A 19,395-nucleotide genomic window follows, 5' to 3' on the forward strand; every position below is an offset into this window, starting at 1 on the left:
AATGGATAAAGAAATTATGGTTTGTATACACAATGGAGTACTACGTGGCAATGAGAAAGAATGAAATATGGCCCTTTGTAGCAACGTGGATGGAACTGGAGAGTGTGATGCTAAGTGAAATAAGCCATACAGAGAAAGACAGATACCATATATGTTCACTCGTATGTGGATCCTGAGAAACTTAACAGGATCCCATGGGGGAGGGGAAGAAAAAAAAAGAGGTTAGAGTGGGAGAGAGCCAAAGCATAAGAGACTCTTAAAAACTGAGAACAAACTGAGGGCTGATGGGGGTGGGAAGGAGGGGAGGGTGGGTGATAGGTATTGAGGAGGGCACCTTTTGGGATGAGCACTGGGTGTTTTATGGAAACCAATCTGACAATAAATTTCATATATTAAAATAAAATAAAAAAAAATAAAATAAAATAAAATATGGTCTTTGCCAATGTAATAAGTTAAGCTCAGGTCATACTGAATTAGTGTGGACCCTGACTCCAATGACTGGTGACCTTGTAAGAAGAGGAGATGAATACACAGAGTCACACGGGAAGAAGACCATGTAAAGACAGAGGTAGAGAGTAAAGTGGTGTAGCTACAAGCCAAGGAACACCAAGCATTGCCAGATACGACCAGAAGCTTGGAAAAAGTAAGGAAGAATTCTTCCCTAGAGCCTTCAGAGGGAGTAACAGCTTGATGGCACCTTGATTTCAAACTCAAGCCTCCAGAACGGTCACAGAATAAACTTCCGATGTTTTACATCACCCAATTTGTCGTAGTTTGTTAAGACAGCTCTAGAAAGCAAATACAAAGACCAGTCCTCAGCTCCTTTTACTGGATGAGAAAATGTTTGGATGTTTCAATCACAAAATTTACTTCTGTTCCCCCATAGAACATGTTGACTTATTTGGTGCTTTGAGGAACAACCAAATGATTCTTCAGCTGCTTTTTCATGTAAGTAAAAGGAAAAATGTTACATTGGTTGACTGTATTTTTAAAACATTCAGTGCCCCTCTTGTTAGAAAAATTGATTTTCTCAACTCTGAACTGCAGTAAGCAATCACTGCTGTTGATTAGGAAGAATGAACCTTCTAGTGGAAAAGGAGACAATCAACTGAGAATTGCATGAAGACAAGTATCACTCTATCCATCTTATTTTCTAAGTAATGTTTTCACCTAACTGATTTGTAAAATCAGTAATTCTAACATTTAAAAAATATGCTGGCATCTATTTATTCATATGATACCAATTTCTCATTTTTTGTGGGAGGGGTAAAAAAGAAAACAGTCAACAGATTCTAACATGTCTTTTACAAGGAATGATAGGATTTATGGACTTTAACATTATATTCTAAAAATAATTTTAAAATATCAGTAGGATGAGCATGGGAATGGAGATCAAAGGGAGACTTGGGGAAGAGACAGAAATAAATTTGGACTTAAGAGGGCTCATTAGGGGCGCCTGGGTGGCTCAGTCGGTTAAGCGTCTGATTTTGGCTCAGGTCATGATCTCATGGTTCATGGGTTCGAGCCTCACGTTGGGCTCTGTGCTGACAGCTTAGAGCCTGGAGCCTGCTTCGGATTCTGTGTCTCCCTCTCTCTCTGCCCCTCCCCCACTCATGCTCTGTCTCTGTCTCAAAAATAAATAAACATTAAAAAAAATTTTAAAAGAGTGCTCGTTAGTTCTTATTTACGCATTGTTTTCTGGTTTGTTTATGAGTCTATTTATCTTTGCTTAAAAAGTGGTAAATGATTGAACACCCTTGGTCCTAACCCTTAAGAAGAGTGAGTTTGGTACATAAGACTGGTTCTCCTCTGGTAGAGGAGCCGGGGGAGCATCATAGTCATTCTGCTCAACCAAGCTAGGTGACTCTAAATTAGACATGGCAGACACTTCTTATCTTGCGGGTATCATGTCTTATTGGAGAGGAAGGTGGGGAAGGAAACAAGTTTCTTGACACTTTACATCACCAGTTTTCCTTACTGCTGCCAACAGCCCTCTCCTTGCTGGGGGTTGACACCCTACCAGTGTGCTGCAGAAGAACACAGTATCGGCAAAGTTGGGGATAACTTTTTCCTGTAAGTCGGCAACAATTGTGACATTTTTTGCAGTAATTTCTCAATATTTCTAACATGTCTCATTATGTAATCTATCTCTGGCCTCCAAAGAATTAATTAATTTCACAAAACCCAAAAAGTAAAGAACAAGATAAATTATTGAACTTAGCATTATAACACTTTGCACTGCTGAGGAATTAAATATTTATTGATTTTGTTAGTGTGGAAGTTTGGGTTCATATTTCCACAAGTGACAAAGAGCTTAAAGCTTATCCCTTTAAGAACAAGGCATAAATTGGAGGGAATTATAATATTAAAATTTCATAGAAAGAATATTCTTGTGACTTTACAAATTATGGTTTACACTTTCAAAGTTGAAACAAATCACAGAAAATAGCCTACCCAGTGTCCTTCACAATTCATATGCCCCTGTTCTGTCTCTCATTCATTCATAAATGTTTGTTTTTTCCAAGAAGCAGCACACTGCAAAGAATCTCAAGGGAAAATAAGTCACTGAGAAGGAAATTATCCATGGCATAAAGTAGCAGAGATTGTGTCCTTAGATACCATTATTTTTCTGAGGCCCTTCAATGAGAATATGTGATATCTGTCTCAAAGTCTATGAGTACATACATGTATGCTTGTGTGTGTGCGTGTGTGTGTGTGTATCTGTGAGTTTATGTTCGTGCATTGGTGGGTGTACAAAGGAGAGAGAAAAAATAAGAAAAATTCTTTCGTATGAAGAAGGGAGAATAAAATGTAACTTGAGCACTTTATTTAATTTTTGATGACTTTTTTTGACTCTCTTCTATCAGGAGTCAAGCTCCATAAAGAGAAGACTCAATCTGTTATGTCACTGGTGTAGACCCAATGAAAAGAACAATATTAGGTGAAATATTAGGTATTTTATAAATATTTGTCTAGATAATGAAATAAATGAATAGGGAACATTCTACACTGAAATGTAGTTTAAGCTAAGCACAGAAGAACAAATGATATATAATTGCTGGAGAAAAGAGTGTAGCAGTTATATTTGGCAAGATTAGAAAGGCACATTCTTTATTGAATGAAATTTACATAACAAAAATGGTCTTTTTAATCACCTTCGAGTGTACAATCCAGTGGCCTTTAGGACATTCACAGTGTTATGCAAGCATCACCAGTATCTAATTCCAGAACACTTTCATGACTGCAAACAGAAGCCTTGTACCAGTAAGCAGTCGTTACCATTGTCCCTTCCCCCTATGCCCTGGCAACCACTCATCTGCTTTCTGTTTCTGTGAATGCCTATTTTGGACATTTAAAATAAATGTAACTTCACAATGTGTAGGGTTTTTGTGGAAACTAATAGAAGTCCACACTGTCAGGGGAATACTAATCAAGAAAAAAGACCTGAATCTCAGTAAAGGAGCTTTGTGGTGCATTAACTTGTGCTGACCCAACACTGTATGTCCCAGCCCTGCCATGATCTTGAATACAACACCTCAAGTTTCCCAGGATAGGTCTCTAGTGACAAAGGGGGCACAACAGATCATATTCTCAAAGAAGTGTGATTTTTCTCTTGACCTGTTTGGAAGATCTTTGAAGGACGTATCAGTACATCATTTTTATGACTGATAAGTTGATTCTTACAGAGTTTGCCAGATAGTTCACTCCTTTTTTAAAAGTAGTTGGTTAACTTTCTTGAGCACAGCTGCCCCCCAATATTATTTCTTTTTGTTTAACCACACTATTGGGGCATAACGTCCTTGATCTGCTATGGAGATACGATTATGATTCTCAAACATTTCTTCTCAAGTGGTCCCCCAGCAAGTACCCCTAGGCCCCTAGGGCAATAAAAGAATGTTCTATGGGAAGTGGGGTTGCAAAAGTCTACTTGTCTTGTGGCCTGTCAGACATACTTCTGTTCATAAGTCCCCTTAATAAATCATTTCTTGTCAAGCTGAACTTGTCAGCCTTCCTCTTTGGTCTTATGGCTTTTTTGGGTCTTTGTAGGTTATTTTACGTATGCCTCCCTTTCATGGAACACAATGTTATATTCGTTTCAGGTGCACAGTATAGTGATTTGATATTAAACTCTCACTACAATAAGTGGGGTCATCATTTGTCACCATACTCTTCACTACTTTTATGGAGGGACAGGATTTTGGAGTTTCCCACTCCATTGGTTTTGCTGAAGTCACACATAAAAATTTTAATTGCTTCTATTTTCAGTTGAATTTTATTTCCAAAGATTTAGAACATACTGACTTTTCAATATTTCTGAGCATTATCACAAAATAGATTAGATGAGGAAATGGTGGCAATGCTTGTTTTCAAAACCCAGGTGATTTGTTAATGTGTGAAGCAGCCTAGAAGGAGGTAAATAGGGAGTGAAACGATTAGTGATGAGCTAGAAAATATATGTGCTCCGTGTCAAGAATTTCAAATCCACTGAACAAATTACTTAGGGACTAAAAATATAAAGAAATAGGCTGAATTTTGTCCATGGATCACCAAATTTTTACTCTAGATTATTGTCAACCTGGCTAAAATTTCCCAATGACCTTTGTAGTGTAGATATCATGTATATTCTTTTAATATGACTCACTTACAATAATTTTTCTCATTCTAAGTGTAGGTTGTGACAATTTAAAGCATAGTTTACATGTGACACTATTAAAAATTATGTTTTTTTTTCAGTTTAGTTATTTTGAAAGAGGAAGAGCATGAGTGGGAAAGGGGTAGAGAGAGAGGGAGAGACAGAATCCCAAGCAGGCTCTGCATGTTAGCATGAACGCTGACACAGGGCTCAAACTCAAAAACCATGAAATCATGACCTGAACCGAAATCAAGAGTTGGACTGACTGAGCCACCCAGGCACCCCATAAAAAATGTTTTATATTATATACAGGTTAATTTGACAATAGCATGTCTATTCAGTCCATGCCATCTGTCTGGTTATAATAAATACATACATTATTTCCTTAAAAATATAGTTCATCTATTTTGATCACAGACTTCTGTTGATTTAGAGAAATTGGGGAGTTCTTTTCACAAAGCAATTATTTAAAGTTACCATCGCTAAATTGTGTCTGCTTCAAGAAGTCCAATTAAGAAAAGTACTTTCTTTGTACTTTCTTAAAAAAAAAAAGACTTTGGGGCGCCTGGGTGGCTCAGTCGGTTGGGCGTCCGACTTCGGCTCCGGTCACGATCTCACGGTCCGTGAGTTCGAGCCCCGCGTCGGGCTCCGGGCTGACGGCTCAGAGCCTGGAGCCTGTCCGATTCTGTGTCTCCCTCTCTCTCTGCCCCTACCCCGTTCATGCTCTGTCTCTCTCTGTCTCAAAAATAAATAAATGTTTAAAAAAAAAAAAGACTTTATTTTCAGAGCAGTTTTATCTTAACAGCCATACTGAGTGGAAAGTACAGTATTTCTATATGCCTCCTTCCCCCACACACTCACAGCCTACCCCATTGTCAGCATCCCCCACCAGAGAGTTACATTTGCTTACAATCAATAAACCAATAGTAACAATAGTAACACAGCATTATCACTCAAAGTCCATAGTTTACCTTAGACTTCACTCTTGGTGTTATATGTCTTATGGGTTTTGATGTATAATGACATGTATCAAACATTATAGCATCATAGACAATAGTTTCATTGCCCTAAATGTCTTCCGTGTTCCACATATTTATCCCTTCCTCCCCCTATACTCTGGCAACCACTGATCTTTTTCACCATGTCTATAGTTTGCCTTTTCCAGAATGTCATATAGTTAGTATCATGCAGTTTGCCGCCTTTCAGATTATCTTCCTTCACTTTGTAATACATCTTTAAGGTTTTCCCATGTTTTTCCAAGGTTTAACAGCTTTTTTTTTTTTTTAGTACTGAATAATATTTCATTGTCTGGATGGGCCAGAGTTTATTTATCCTTCACTTACTGAAGGACATCTTGGTTGCTTCCAAGTTCTGGCAATTATAAATAAAGCTATTATAAACATTCATGTGCAAATTTTTGTGTGGGCATAAGTTTTCTAGTCATTTGGGTAAACACCAAGGAGCACAACTGCTGGGTCGTATGATAGGGATATCTTTAGTTTTGTTCGAAACTGCTAAACAGTCTTCCAAAGTAGTTGTACCATTTTGCATTCCCACCAGCATGAATGTTGTATTTTCTCTGTTGCTCCACATCCATGCCAGCATTTGATGTTATCAATGTTTTGGATTTTAGTCATTTTAATGTACGTGTAATGGGAACAATCTTATTGTTGCTTTAATTTGCAATTCTTTTTTTTAATTTTTTACAGTGTTTATTTATTTTTGAGAGAGACAGAGCATGAGTGGAGGAGAGGCAGAGAGAGAGGGAGACACAGAATCCGAAGCAGGCTCCAGGCTCTGAGCTGCTGGCACAGAGCCAGATACGGGGCTCGAACCCACAAACCATGAGATCATGACCTGAGCTGAAGTCAGACACTTAACTAACTGAGCCACCCAGGCGCCCCATAATTTGCAATTCTTTGAAGAATGATGTCGAACACCTTTTCATACACTTGTTTGAAAAATATGGAATGTGTCACAAACTTACGTGTGCACATGCTCAGAGGATATGCTAATCTTCCCTGTACCATTCCAATTGTAGTATATGTATTTCCAAAGTGAGCATTGTCCTTTCTTTTGACCCCCAGGGTAAAGGATGTAATAGACATGCAATAATGAAATGAATTGGAATGTGCCACTCATGGAACTGTCGTATCTATTTCCATAAAATATAAATAAGATCAGAGCTGTGGATGCAGAAAAGGAGCAAGAAGCATCTGGGGATATGAAAGAGAAAAAGTAGTAGAAAGGAAATGTACTTTCAGACAGACCACAAAGGCACCGCAGGTTCAGTGTGCACAGACAAAAACAGGGCAGATTTTGCAGAGGAAATAAAAAAATGGACGGGAGCGTTATTAGAACTTAGTTTTAGAAACACGCAGCAAGTGTTCTCCCAATATCTGATTCTTTCACATTTTCCTCCAGTCAGGCCCTGTTTACACAGAGTTAAGAAAATTCTATTTTAGGGGCACCTGGGTGGCTCAGTCAGTTAAGCCTCCGATTTCTGCTCACGTCATGATCTCGCAGTTTGTGAGTTCCAACCCTGCGTCCGGCTCTGTGCTGACAGCTCAGAGCCTGAAGCCTGCTTCAGACTCTGTGTCTCCCCTTCTCTCTGCCCTTCCCGTGCTCATGCTCTGTCTTTCTCTGTCTCTCAATAATAAATAAACGTTACAATTTTTTAAAAATAAAATAAAATTTAATTTTAAAGTGTGGGAAAAGAATGTGACCCCACACTTATAAAAAAAAAAATCAAATTGCTTAGGGAAGGAATATTATTTTAAGCTCGAAACTGGATACCTATATTTTAAGATGCCTCAGATTCCATCAGTGTACTAGACTCTGTTTTGGTGCTGGAAAAAAATTTTTTTAATGGAACAGACCATATGAGTGAAATCGTGTGGTATTTTTTTTTCTCTGACTAACTTATTCCACTTAGAATAATACACTCTAGCTCCATCCATGTTGTTGCAAATGGCAAAATTTTATTCTTTGTGATGGCTGAATAATATTCCATTGCATGTGTGTGTTTCAGAGCAGTTTTTCCCACATCCTTATCCATGCATCAGTTGATAGACATATAGTTTGACTATTGTTGATAATACTGCTATAAACATCAGGTTGCATATACCCCTTCAAATCTGTATAATTTGTATAGGATAGGTTTTTTGTTTGTTTGTTTGTTTGTTTGTTTTAGTTTCTTGAGGAACCTCCATACCGTTTTCCAGAGTAGCTGCATCAGTTTGCATTCCCACTAACAGTGCAAAGGATTCCTTTTCTTCACATTCTTGCCAACCACTGTTTCCTGTGTTCTTAATTTTAGCCATTCTGACTGGTATGAGATGACATCTCATTGTAGTTTTGATTTGTATTTCCTTCCTGATGAGTGATGTTGAGCATCTTTTCATATATCTGTTGGCCATCTGTATGTATTCTTTGAAGAAATGTCTGTTTATGTCTTCTGCCCATTTCTTACTGGATTATTTATTTGGGGGAGTGTTGAGTTTGATAAGTTCTTTATAGATTTTGGATACTAGCCCTTTGCCCGATATATCATTTGCAAATATCTTCTCCCATTCTGTAGGTTGCCTGTCAGTTTTTGTTTTTGTGGGTGTTTTTATTTATTTATTTGAGTGAGAGAGCACACATGAGAGTTGGTGGGGAGAGAGAAGGGAGAGAGAACCTTAAGCAGTCTCCATGTACAGGCCCGGAGTCCCACATGGGGCTTGATCTCATGACCATGAGATCATGACCTGAACTGAAATTAAGAGTTGGACACTTAACCAACTGAGCCACTCAGATGTCCTGCCTTTTAATTTTGTTGATTGTTTCCTTCACTGTGCAAGAGGTTTTTATCTTTAAGCAGTCCCAATAGCTCCTTTTTGCTTTTGTTTCCTTAGTCTCCAGTAATGTGTCTAGTAAGAGGTTGCTATGGCCGAGGTCAAAGAGATTGCTGCCTGTGTTCTCCTCTAGGATTTTGATGGTCCTGCTTCACATTTAGGTCTTTCATCCATTTTGAATTTATTTTTGTGTATGGTGTAATAAAGTGGCCCAGATTCATTCTTTAGTATCTTTAAAGGACTAAATGAAAAACAACATCTTAAAACTTCAATTCTATACTAGTGAAAATATTTTTAAAAAGTAAAAAGGAAATACTTCTTTTCTATTATAAATGGTAAAGAAGTTTTTTAGGAAGAAAGAAAATGATTTTAGATAGAAACATGAATTTTCAAAAAAGAATATAGACCACCAGAAATAAATACCTATTATTCTATTTCTATTATTTCTATTCTAAATACCTATTTATTCTATGAATAAATATCTATTATTCTTTTCTACTTATTTCAATCTCTTCTTAAATGTTGAATTTCAAGAAAAAATAATAACAGTTAGGTCTGAGGTATATAGACTATGCAAAAGTAAAATATATTAAAACAATAGCATGAAGGCCAATGAGGGGAAGAAACTGAAGTATAATATTACAACGTCCATGATACACATGGCATGGCATAAAACCACTTGAAAGTAGACTGTGAAACACTAAAGATGCACATTATAAAATCTAAAGCAAAATAACAAACTGTTACTGTTAATAACACAACAATGGACATAAAATGGAATGATAAAATATATAATTAATAGATAATTAAAAGATGTGAGAAAAAGAAGGAAAAGGGAACAAAGAAAACTGGACAACTGGAAAAAGATAGCACCATGATGGTTTTATTCCTACTAACCAAGCCATTAATCCCCTCAATGCAAATAGTCTAAACCCCCAAAATAAATTTTTAAAAAGGGCAAAGTATTTGAATACACACTTAATCAAGGTCATATATGAATGGCAAATGAGCAGATGAGAAAGTTTTCAGCACGATTAGTCAAATGCATAAGGGAAATGCAAAATAAAACGACAGTGGGATATCATTACACACCCATTAAAATGGCTAAAATTAAAAAGACAGGCCATACAAAATTTGGCAAGAAAAGAAAGAACAGGAATTCCAATAAACTGCTGGTTAGAATTAAAAATGGTACAACCATTTAAAAACCGTTTGGCAATTTTGTAAAATCTTGGACATTTACCTACTAGATGATGAAGCCATTCCACACTTAGTGTTCACCTGAGAGAAATGAAAGCACATATCTATATAAGAGATGTGCACAGTATTTATAGGAATTCGATTTACGAAAACCTAGACTTGGAAATTACTGAAGGGCCATTCAACAGGTGAATCAAAAGTCAATTTGTGGCATTTTCATACTGCCTAGCAACCAATGAAGAATGAACTATCGATACCTATAGTAGCATAGATGAACTCAAAACAATTACCCTCAGAGAAACAAAAAGCTAGACCTCAAAAAAGTACTTGGTGTATGATATCATCTGTATAAAATTCTAGAGAATATATAGTGACCAAAAATGTATCTTTGTGATTTTCTGGTGGTGGGATGAGGCTTCAAGTCATGGGAAAAGAGATCACCAAAGAGTACTAGACATTTCGGGAGGGTGATGGCTATTTAGTTTGATTGTGCTGATGTTTTCACAGGAAGATACTTTGCCAAAACATACATTTGCACTCTTTATTTTTTTAACGTTAATTTATTTTTGAGAGAGAGAGAGAGAGAGAGCGTATGCAGGAGAGGAGGAGGGACAGAGAGTGAGAGGGAGACAGAAGATCCAAGCAGACTCTGTGCTGTTAGCTCAGAACCTGATGTGGGGCTCAAACTCACAAATCGTGAGATCATGTCTTGAGCCAAAGTTGGACACTTAACCAACTGAGCCACCCAGGTGCCCCTAAATTTACACATTTTAAATATTCACTTATTGCAATTGGATCCAAATTCATTTAACACATCGTGAATAAATTATTTTTACTGTGGGGATGTAAGTTGATTTTAACACTGGAAAAGCCAAACTTTGCGTTATCACACACATGGGGGGGAAAAAGAAAATCATTTTCAACATGAGAGATGGAGAAGCATTTGCTAATATTCAAATCACATACATGTTAAAAACTCATAACCATTACATAATACATGATAAATATTTTCTCACTTGGATAAAAAGCATTTGCCATATTTTTAATCAGCATCATAACTAATGGACAACTTATTAAATTACGCCCTCCAGAGATGAGGAATAAGAAACAGTGCCTAAAATCACCACTTCTGTTTAGCATTATAGTAGAGATTCTAGTGAGAGGAAGGGAAGCCAAAAATGAAGAATGAATGAGTGAAGGAAGGGAGGAAGGAAGGAATATAGATAGAGTATTTGAAAGGGAGAAACAAAATTGTCATTACTTATAGATGGCATCATTATATCCATAGAAAATTCCAGCAGAATTTACAAACTATTTAGTAAGTTAATTAGTGAGTTAATAACTAAATTATCCACTTCACTTGGTGTGAAAAATCAATTACACATCTATAAATATGCATCAAAATAAGAAAAGAAAAACTCTAAATACAAAAATAAATAGCATTTACCTTAAACAAAAAAATGTTAAAGAGAAAATAACAAAAGATCTGAAAGACTTCTATGCTAAAAATCTATTAAAAAATATTTAGCAAAATTAAAGAGACCAGAATAAATTTAAACTGATGCTCTTTTGTGGCTAGAAAGACTCAGTGTTGTAAAGATGTGGTTTTCTCAAGTGAAGGGTAAACTCAATTGCCTCCTACAGAACATTGTAGCTCGTTATGAGCGCGTGTGTGTGTGCGTGTGTGTGTAGACAAACTGATCTAAAAATTATACAAAATATAATCAAGAAAAAACAGGCACAATGCTACACAATGATACCAACAGAACAGAAGAGTGTGTCAAGAAACAAATGCATGTATCTTCATCTGATATAAGGCTGTGGGATGTAATAAATGATGCAAGTAAATTGTATATTCAAATGGAAAAAATAATTTGTAATGAATTATGCATATTTGTCTGATTGGTAAAATCATTAATGCCTTTAGAAAAAAAATGGGTGATCATGATGTTGAGGTAGGTAAAAATTTCTTAAAGATTATGCCAAAAGCTCCGTTAATAAAGGCAAAACTGCAAAACTGGATGCATTAATGTTGATAACTTCTTATAATAAAAAGTGAAAAAAATCCCAAATATTGGGATATATACATTTGACATCCATGATTAACAAAAAGTTCTACACGCTGAAATGTAAATCTCTATTGTTACAATTCTTCACCAGACTCTTCACACTAAATGATACCCAAATGATAAATAGGCATATAAAAAGTGCTCAACTTTGTTAGCTATCATAGAAGTATAATCTAAAACACAAACCTCTACACGCCCACCAGAATAGCTACCAGAAAAAAAAGATAGATAATATCAAGTGTTGGTTAAATATGAAACAACTGAGGGGCGCCTGGGTAGTTCAGTCGGTTGGGCATCCAACTTGGCTCAGGTCATGATCTCACAGTTTGTGGGTTCGAGCCCCGCATCTGGCTCTGTGCTGACAGCTCAGAGCCTGGAGCCTACTTCAGATTCTGTGTCTCCCTCTCTCTCTGCCTCTCCCCTACTTACACTCTGTGTCTCTCTCTCTCAAAAATAAATAAACATTAATTTCCTTTTTAAATATGAAGCAACTGAAAGTCATAAAATTCACTGATTTAACCACTTTGGAATACAATTTGGTATTATCTACTAAAGTTTTACATATAACAAATGATTCAGTGAGTCCATGTCTATGTATACACACAAAAAAATTCATAGACCTATTTCCCAGAAGACATGAGAAGATTTCTCATTACATCTACTATGCAAAGGATCATCTTAATAATCCTAACTGGGCTATTTTAAAATATTAAGCATGGAACAACAAAAATATAAAAACAAACTAAATAAAACTAAATAATACAAATTATATACATATACATGTATATAATTATGTATATATATATACATATATAATTGTTTTGGAATACTCATGATTACAAAGGTAATATTTCTGTCTAATCCAAAAATCCTAATTCAAATTCAATTTTACATAACTCTAAAAGTTGTTTCTAAAATTTGTTGGGAAAAATTAGCACATGAGCAGAGCTAAGTTAATTTTGAAAAAGGAGAATGACAAGATCTTGATTAAATATATATTAAAATACTCTAAATTGACAGGAATTTGAAAAGAACACTACAGATACAGAAATAAAAGATAAAACAATTTAAGAGAAGAGAAATTTCAGAAAAAGACCTCTGCATATGTAGATACATTTTATGTAATACATAAGAAATGAAATACAATGGAAAGATAATGGACAACAGTCATCTCAACATAACATAATGTTGACATAACCAGCTATTCATTTTAGGAAAATATTGTGAAATACTTCATAATATAGGCCAAAGGAAATTCTAGAAAAGTTAAAGCTTTAAGCTTCTAATTTCTGACAATGGTCTTGATTATTTTTTTTTTCAACGTTTATTTATTTTTGGGACAGAGAGAGACAGAGCATGAATGGGGGAGGTGCAGAGAGAGAGGGAGACACAGAATCGGAAACAGGCTCCAGGCTCCGAGCCATCAGCCCAGAGCCCGACGCGGGGCTCGAACTCACGGACTGCGAGATCGTGACCTGGCTGAAGTCGGACGCTTAACCGACTGCGCCACCCAGGCGCCCCTGGTCTTGATTATTAAGATCAAATTTACTCATAAAAATAATTAAGCATGATGGGGAAAGTTTAAAAATATCTTGTCACAAAGTGGCCGAAATACATACTAAGGTCAACATATTCTAAGGTCAAAAGTAAAGAGGAAATAGAACACTACTGAATACTGAAGCACCCCTCTTTTTTCCTAAAAAGCAATAGAAAATTACAATAAATTGGGACTGGTTCTGATTACCTTCCTGGACATAAAAGTGGGCCTAAATAAAAATCTAGAGTCCATGCTGGGGATTGAACTCATCATAAAATGAGTTAGTAATCCAAAGCTGTACACCCTCAATGGAAGCAAGAGCCAGGTTTAATCCAACTGCCATGCAAATATACAGCTTGTGTTTGTATGATCTGGGAAGTTTAAAGAAGTTCAGGATTACTAAGGCCCTTAGAACACAGTAGCTGTGGTTTTGCAAAGCCTATATAAATAGGTTTTGAAATGGTCAACATAAAGTCAAAGATATTGGGTGCAGAGGAAAATAAGGAACGATGTCTGGGAACAAACAGAAATGACAGGAGGGAGAAACAGGAGAACACTTCAGATACTAGAATAAATTGACATGGGTTATTGAAAATTTAATGATAGCAACTACCTATAAAATAAAATTTTTCAGTTGTGTGTTTTAATTTGAAAATAATGTTTCTGAATTCCAAAAAGTATTTTTGTTTTGTACTTGTCTCCTTAAAATTTTTCATAACTTTTACAATTATTTTTTCTACATTTTCTTTTTAAAAAATATGTATGTATGTATGTATGTATGTATGTATGTATTTAGAGAGTGTAAGAGAGGGGCAGAGAGAGGGATACCAAGCAGATTCCATGCTCAGCACAGAGCCTGGCTCAGGACTCCATCTCAGGTCTATGAGATCATGATCTGAGCCGAAATCAAAAGTCAGATGCTCAACTGACTGAGGCACCCAGGCATTCCTCTTTCCTACATTTTCTAATGACTTGTTCCATCAAAACTGTGTATTCTCGGGGCTCTTGGGTGGCTCAGTCAGTTGGGCATCCAGCTTTTTATTTCGGATTGGATTGTGGTCTCAGTATTCTGAGTTTGAGCCCTGCATTGGGCTCTGGGTTTACTGTGCCAGAGCCTGCTTGGAATTCTCTCCCTCTACCTCTGCCCCTACCCCACTCACACACTCTCTCTGTCTCTCAAAATAAACTTAATTTTTTTAAATGATTGTCTATTCTTATTTTTTGAGTTGGTTTATATCCATAGAATTATTGAATCCTCCAAATAAAATTGTATTTTTTCTTTAACTTTTTGTGTCAATTGATGTGATTTTTCAGAAATCCTTTCAGGATGATGGTTTCTTTCATGTACGTGATAAAATACAAAGTAGGCCTGTTGCAATTGGTCTGTTGCAATAGAGGGAAATGACTCTCTGCTATGGGGAAGTGGTAGAACTTCTTTTCGTTTCCTAAGTGTAAACAGTGAGAGGTAGCCTTTCCTAGACAGGCTGAATGGCATCAGTTCACTATTTCAGTCTCTTCCCCAGAGGTCGGCACTACCAACTGGGCACCATACACAGCAAGGGATCCTGGGCAAACCATTCTTACTGTGCCAAAGAGTTCAGTTTGATTGATCTGACTGGCTCTTACAGGACAAGCAGAGAATGTGTAGCTATTACCAAGGAAACCAATAACCAATAAGCATTCTTCTGTCACTGAGCACTTTATTTTCTTTCTCCCTCCTTCTACAAATGGTTTGGCCACATGTCTATTCCTGTTGTCTTTTCTTTGTGTATCCTAGCTTCAGATCCACCTGAGATTTCCTCCAGGCTATATAGCTAGTGGAGTCTTCCTAAGAGGTTATAATAAGTAAGGTAGGGTCTTGAGTCACCTTTCAGTTTGTCAGTTTCATAATATTTCAGTTTTTATATGTTGTTTTTTTTTTAATTTGGACATTCAGCATTGTGTTATACTTGTATCTAAATTCATAGCAGACTATTATGATGCTTTCTAGACAATGCTATTATTTAATTTTATTGTTTATTGTTTCCTCTTCATTCTTCATTCAAACAACCATTCTTTCTCCTATATAAACATCTACTATAATGGGTTTAATAAATTTCTTCAGGTAGATATTTATCTTTGGTAAATAATATGTAGTGTTATTTCATTGATTATAAAGAGCAATGATGGGGTGGGTGGGAAAGAAAAGAACTGGAAAATTTACAAATCTTTATGTGGTCGCAGAACCATCAAAAATTGTGATCCATACAGATGCATTAATCTACTTCATGATAACTCAATATTACATCAAGAGTATAACATTGTGTCAGGCTCACTGACTCCTGTACCAAATTACTAATTTGCAGGAAAAGAATGTATAACAATCTAATCTTTTTCCATTAAATTATTATGAATTTTTACCTTGAAAAAAAGGGAAAATGAATAAATAATGGTTTTGCTCAAAAGCAAAATCAACATCTGCCAATTGATGGAGTCAGTCATTATAAATGCCTAATTATATTACATGTTGACATTACAAATATGTGTACTTTATGTTATAATTTCAAAAGATCAGGAGTCTCTTGTCAGATGAAGCCACTGGTTAATATTTCTTTGTCAAAACATGCACTTCCTACTGTCTTTGATATAATTTTGAATCTTTGAAATCTGTTTTCATATCCCTCAACTGAATGTTAAGCATATAACTTTTTAGAAGCTCAATTTACATAAAACTATAAAAGAAATGAAATTCAATTTAAAGACCATTTTACTTACTGAAAGTATGTTTTTCAAAGATTTGAGTGATGCCTATTTGTGGACAAGGATTTTTGTGGCTGTTTTAATGCAATTTTATAAACATTTTTTTGGTATGGAATGATAAAAATGTCATCAGAATGATTATGTAATGTTACAGTTAATACAAATCATGTGAAAGACCCAGTGAAAGAATATTGTTATACAGATAAAATTAATGAAAAGTTATTTAATTAGCTGTATTGCTACTACCACAATGAGACATATTGTGGCAAGACGCTCAGACAAGGCTAAGGAAGAGAATCAGCACTATTTTAATTAAATTTCATTGTAAGCCAACATTTTGCTATATATTAAGCATTGTACCCAGACAAAATATCTTTTTTCATATCTATTACTATCTTTAGAAATATTCATCTAAAAAGACAAGAATATATTCCACAGATATAAGCTTTCATGATCGACAAGAATGCATTCAGAAGCAGTAAAGTTTCTATGTGCCAATTTGCAAATTTCATTATTTCTCTCTACTATATTTGGGGTCTTCCAGGCTAATTCTCGCCTTAATACAATCCAAATTTCTGATTATGTTTGAAGGATAATAAGCAAATTAAATTTCACTGGGAACATGCAGTTAGCCCCAATTCACCTGACAACATTTCAGTAGCATTCTGTAATGATGATCTCCTGATAGCTGGGCTGCGTCTATGAATCCAAGCAGTGTATCTTCACATGATCAAAGCCTGTGAGTCTATTATTATTGCCATGATTTATGATAAGGAAAATAAATTACAGTTAGTATTTGTAAAGATCTCTGCATTTTGCAAAATACTCTCAAATGCAACATGTACCACAATAAACCATGGTGTGGGGTATTGTTATTATTATATATTTATATAAATTTAATATTGCTGGAAACATTTGGATCTGAAATTCAGAATTATGGAATTTTATATATCAATCCAACTTACTGAGCTGGAGTTAACTAAAAAACTGTATTCTGTTTTCTTAAGGTGAAGTTGCATTAATATTTACTAAATTCAGCATTTTATAAATGGAATAAAAATACATATTTGCAAGGCAATGAGTATATAGCTCTCTATTGTTAATTTTTTTTCTTTAAGTGAACAAAGATCCCCTGTTCCAAATCCTAAAATAAGAGCAACAGTCTTTGCCAAAATCTGGGCTAGAATTTCAATTACTTATTACTAAGCTGTGTCAGTCTAAATAATCTCAATATTTTCTTGTTGACAGCATTCAGATTTTTTTTTTAATTTTTTTAAGTTTATTTATTTTGAGAGAGAGCACACAAGCGGGATAAGGGCAGAAGGAGAGAGAATCCAAAGCACACCCCACACTATCAGCACAGAGCCTGATGCAGGGCTTGATCTCATGAACTGTGAGATCATGACCTGAGCCCAAAATCAAGTCAGACGCTCAACCAACAAAGCTACCCAGGCTCCCCCAACATTCAGGGTTTTTTTAATTAAAAATTGCTTTTGGATAAAGAATTAAAAATATGTAAAGTAATTTAGACAAATGGATCATAAGCCTGAAGACTAGAATAATGAAATCGAAGCATAAAGTCTACAGCAAAACTGAAATGAAAAGCTAATACGACAAAAGACTAATTAATTAGAAAGGATTCCAGGAACTACAAAGCCAATATATTAAAGTAGAATACAGAATAAAACTTATCAATGACTAGAATCTTCTATCCGCTGCTTACTCCACACATCATCTTTTAGACAGGTTTTGAGTCAGTCAGAAAATGAGTGGCGCTTGCTCTTTGGATTTAGCATTTGGACTACGATTAGAACCTAATGATTTATTCTAGCTTCACTCCATATTACTAATGGTACTAACATAGTTATTTGTCATTAAAGGATCATATTTACCAGGATAACTTTGCTTTTCACTCATTTCCCTCAATTATCATTAGCTTATGTCAGTACGTTGATTTGTTAACTATGTCATGATGCAAGTATTAAAAAATTGGCCTTTATAACCTTATACTATTTATATTTTCCTGGTAACATTTTAAGAAAGAATTTGAGGAAACATGGAAATTTTGGAGAAATATGTTGTTCTATGTAGCATTATATTTTAAAATCATCTAATCATATCATTTTATATTTATTTAGCATATTTCAACATTAAAAGTATATTGCTTCACCCTATCTTCACATTGCAGAGATATGCCCCAAACTGGGCCTGTGGCTGTCATTATATAGTCCATATATCACCAGTATGATTTTAAAATGACATAATTGTAAAGTGCAAGCCATGTTTCAAACTTCTCTTTTTTTCCTAAGATAGTGTTTGACAATTTAATAGAATGTTAGCAATAAAATTACAAATAACAAATTGTGCTACTTTTCATTAGTTTTGGGACAGTGTCTCAAAGCTCATCTATGTATCATGGCTATTCTGATAGATACTTTCTGGGTTTCTTTTTAAGTTTATTTATTTATTTTGAGAGAGAAAGGGAGAGAGAAGAAAGGGGTCAGGGGGTCAGGGGGAGAAGGAAGAGAAAGAATCCCGAGCAGGCGTCATGCTGTCAGCAATGGAGACTGACACAGGGCTTGAACTCATGAACCATGAGATCATGACCTGAGCCGAAATCAAGCATCAAATGCTTGTTTTTCATAAACATCAAATGGCGGTTTTTTTTATAAAAGTAAATGTAGGTTTACCATACAATCCAGCAATCACACTCTTGAGTGTTTACCCAACTGTCTTAATCCATCTGGACTGCTATAACAAAATGCTGTAGACCGTCCAGCTTATAAGTAACAAATATTTATTTCTTATAGTTCAGAAGGCTGGAAGATCAGGGTGCCAGCAAGATCAGGTTCTGGTGAAGGTCCTTTTCTGTGTTACAGGCTGCTAACTTCTCACTGTGTCCTCACATGGTGAAAGAGGCTAAGGAGCTCAGTGGGATCTCATTTAGAAGAGTGCTAAACCTATTCATGCTCTCATGACCTAATCATCTTCAAAAGCCCCATCACCTAATACCATCACATTGGCCCATAAGATCCCAACATGTGAACTTGAGAGAAACATAAACATTCAGACCATAAACCTCAAGTGTTAAAAGCTTATATCTGCATAAAAACCTGCACATGATCATTCATAGCAGCTTTATTCATAATTGCAAAAATTAGAAGCTAAGGAGATGTCCTTCAATAAGTGAATGGATAAGCAAACTGGTACATCCACACAAAAGAATAATATTCAGTAACAAAAAGAATTGAACTATCAAGACATGAAAAGACATGGATAGATATTGCTAACTTAAAAAGGCTACATACTGTATAATTCGAATTACATGACATTCTAGAAAAGGCAAAAATATAGTAATAGTAAAAAATAATCACTTTTTCC

The 19,395-nt window shown here is 35.5% G+C and overlaps 1 non-coding gene across 1 annotated transcript; it reads right to left on the bottom strand.

The window, feature by feature from the left end:
• Positions 1 to 6,592: 6,592 nt before the first annotated feature.
• Positions 6,593 to 6,698, bottom strand: LOC123596608. The gene has a single exon (XR_006711768.1). It is a non-coding gene; the product is annotated as a U6 spliceosomal RNA (small nuclear RNA).
• Positions 6,699 to 19,395: the final 12,697 nt, after the last annotated feature.

This window comes from Leopardus geoffroyi, chromosome B1, assembly GCF_018350155.1.
Source record: "Leopardus geoffroyi isolate Oge1 chromosome B1, O.geoffroyi_Oge1_pat1.0, whole genome shotgun sequence".
NCBI classification, from domain to species: Eukaryota; Metazoa; Chordata; class Mammalia; order Carnivora; family Felidae; genus Leopardus; species Leopardus geoffroyi.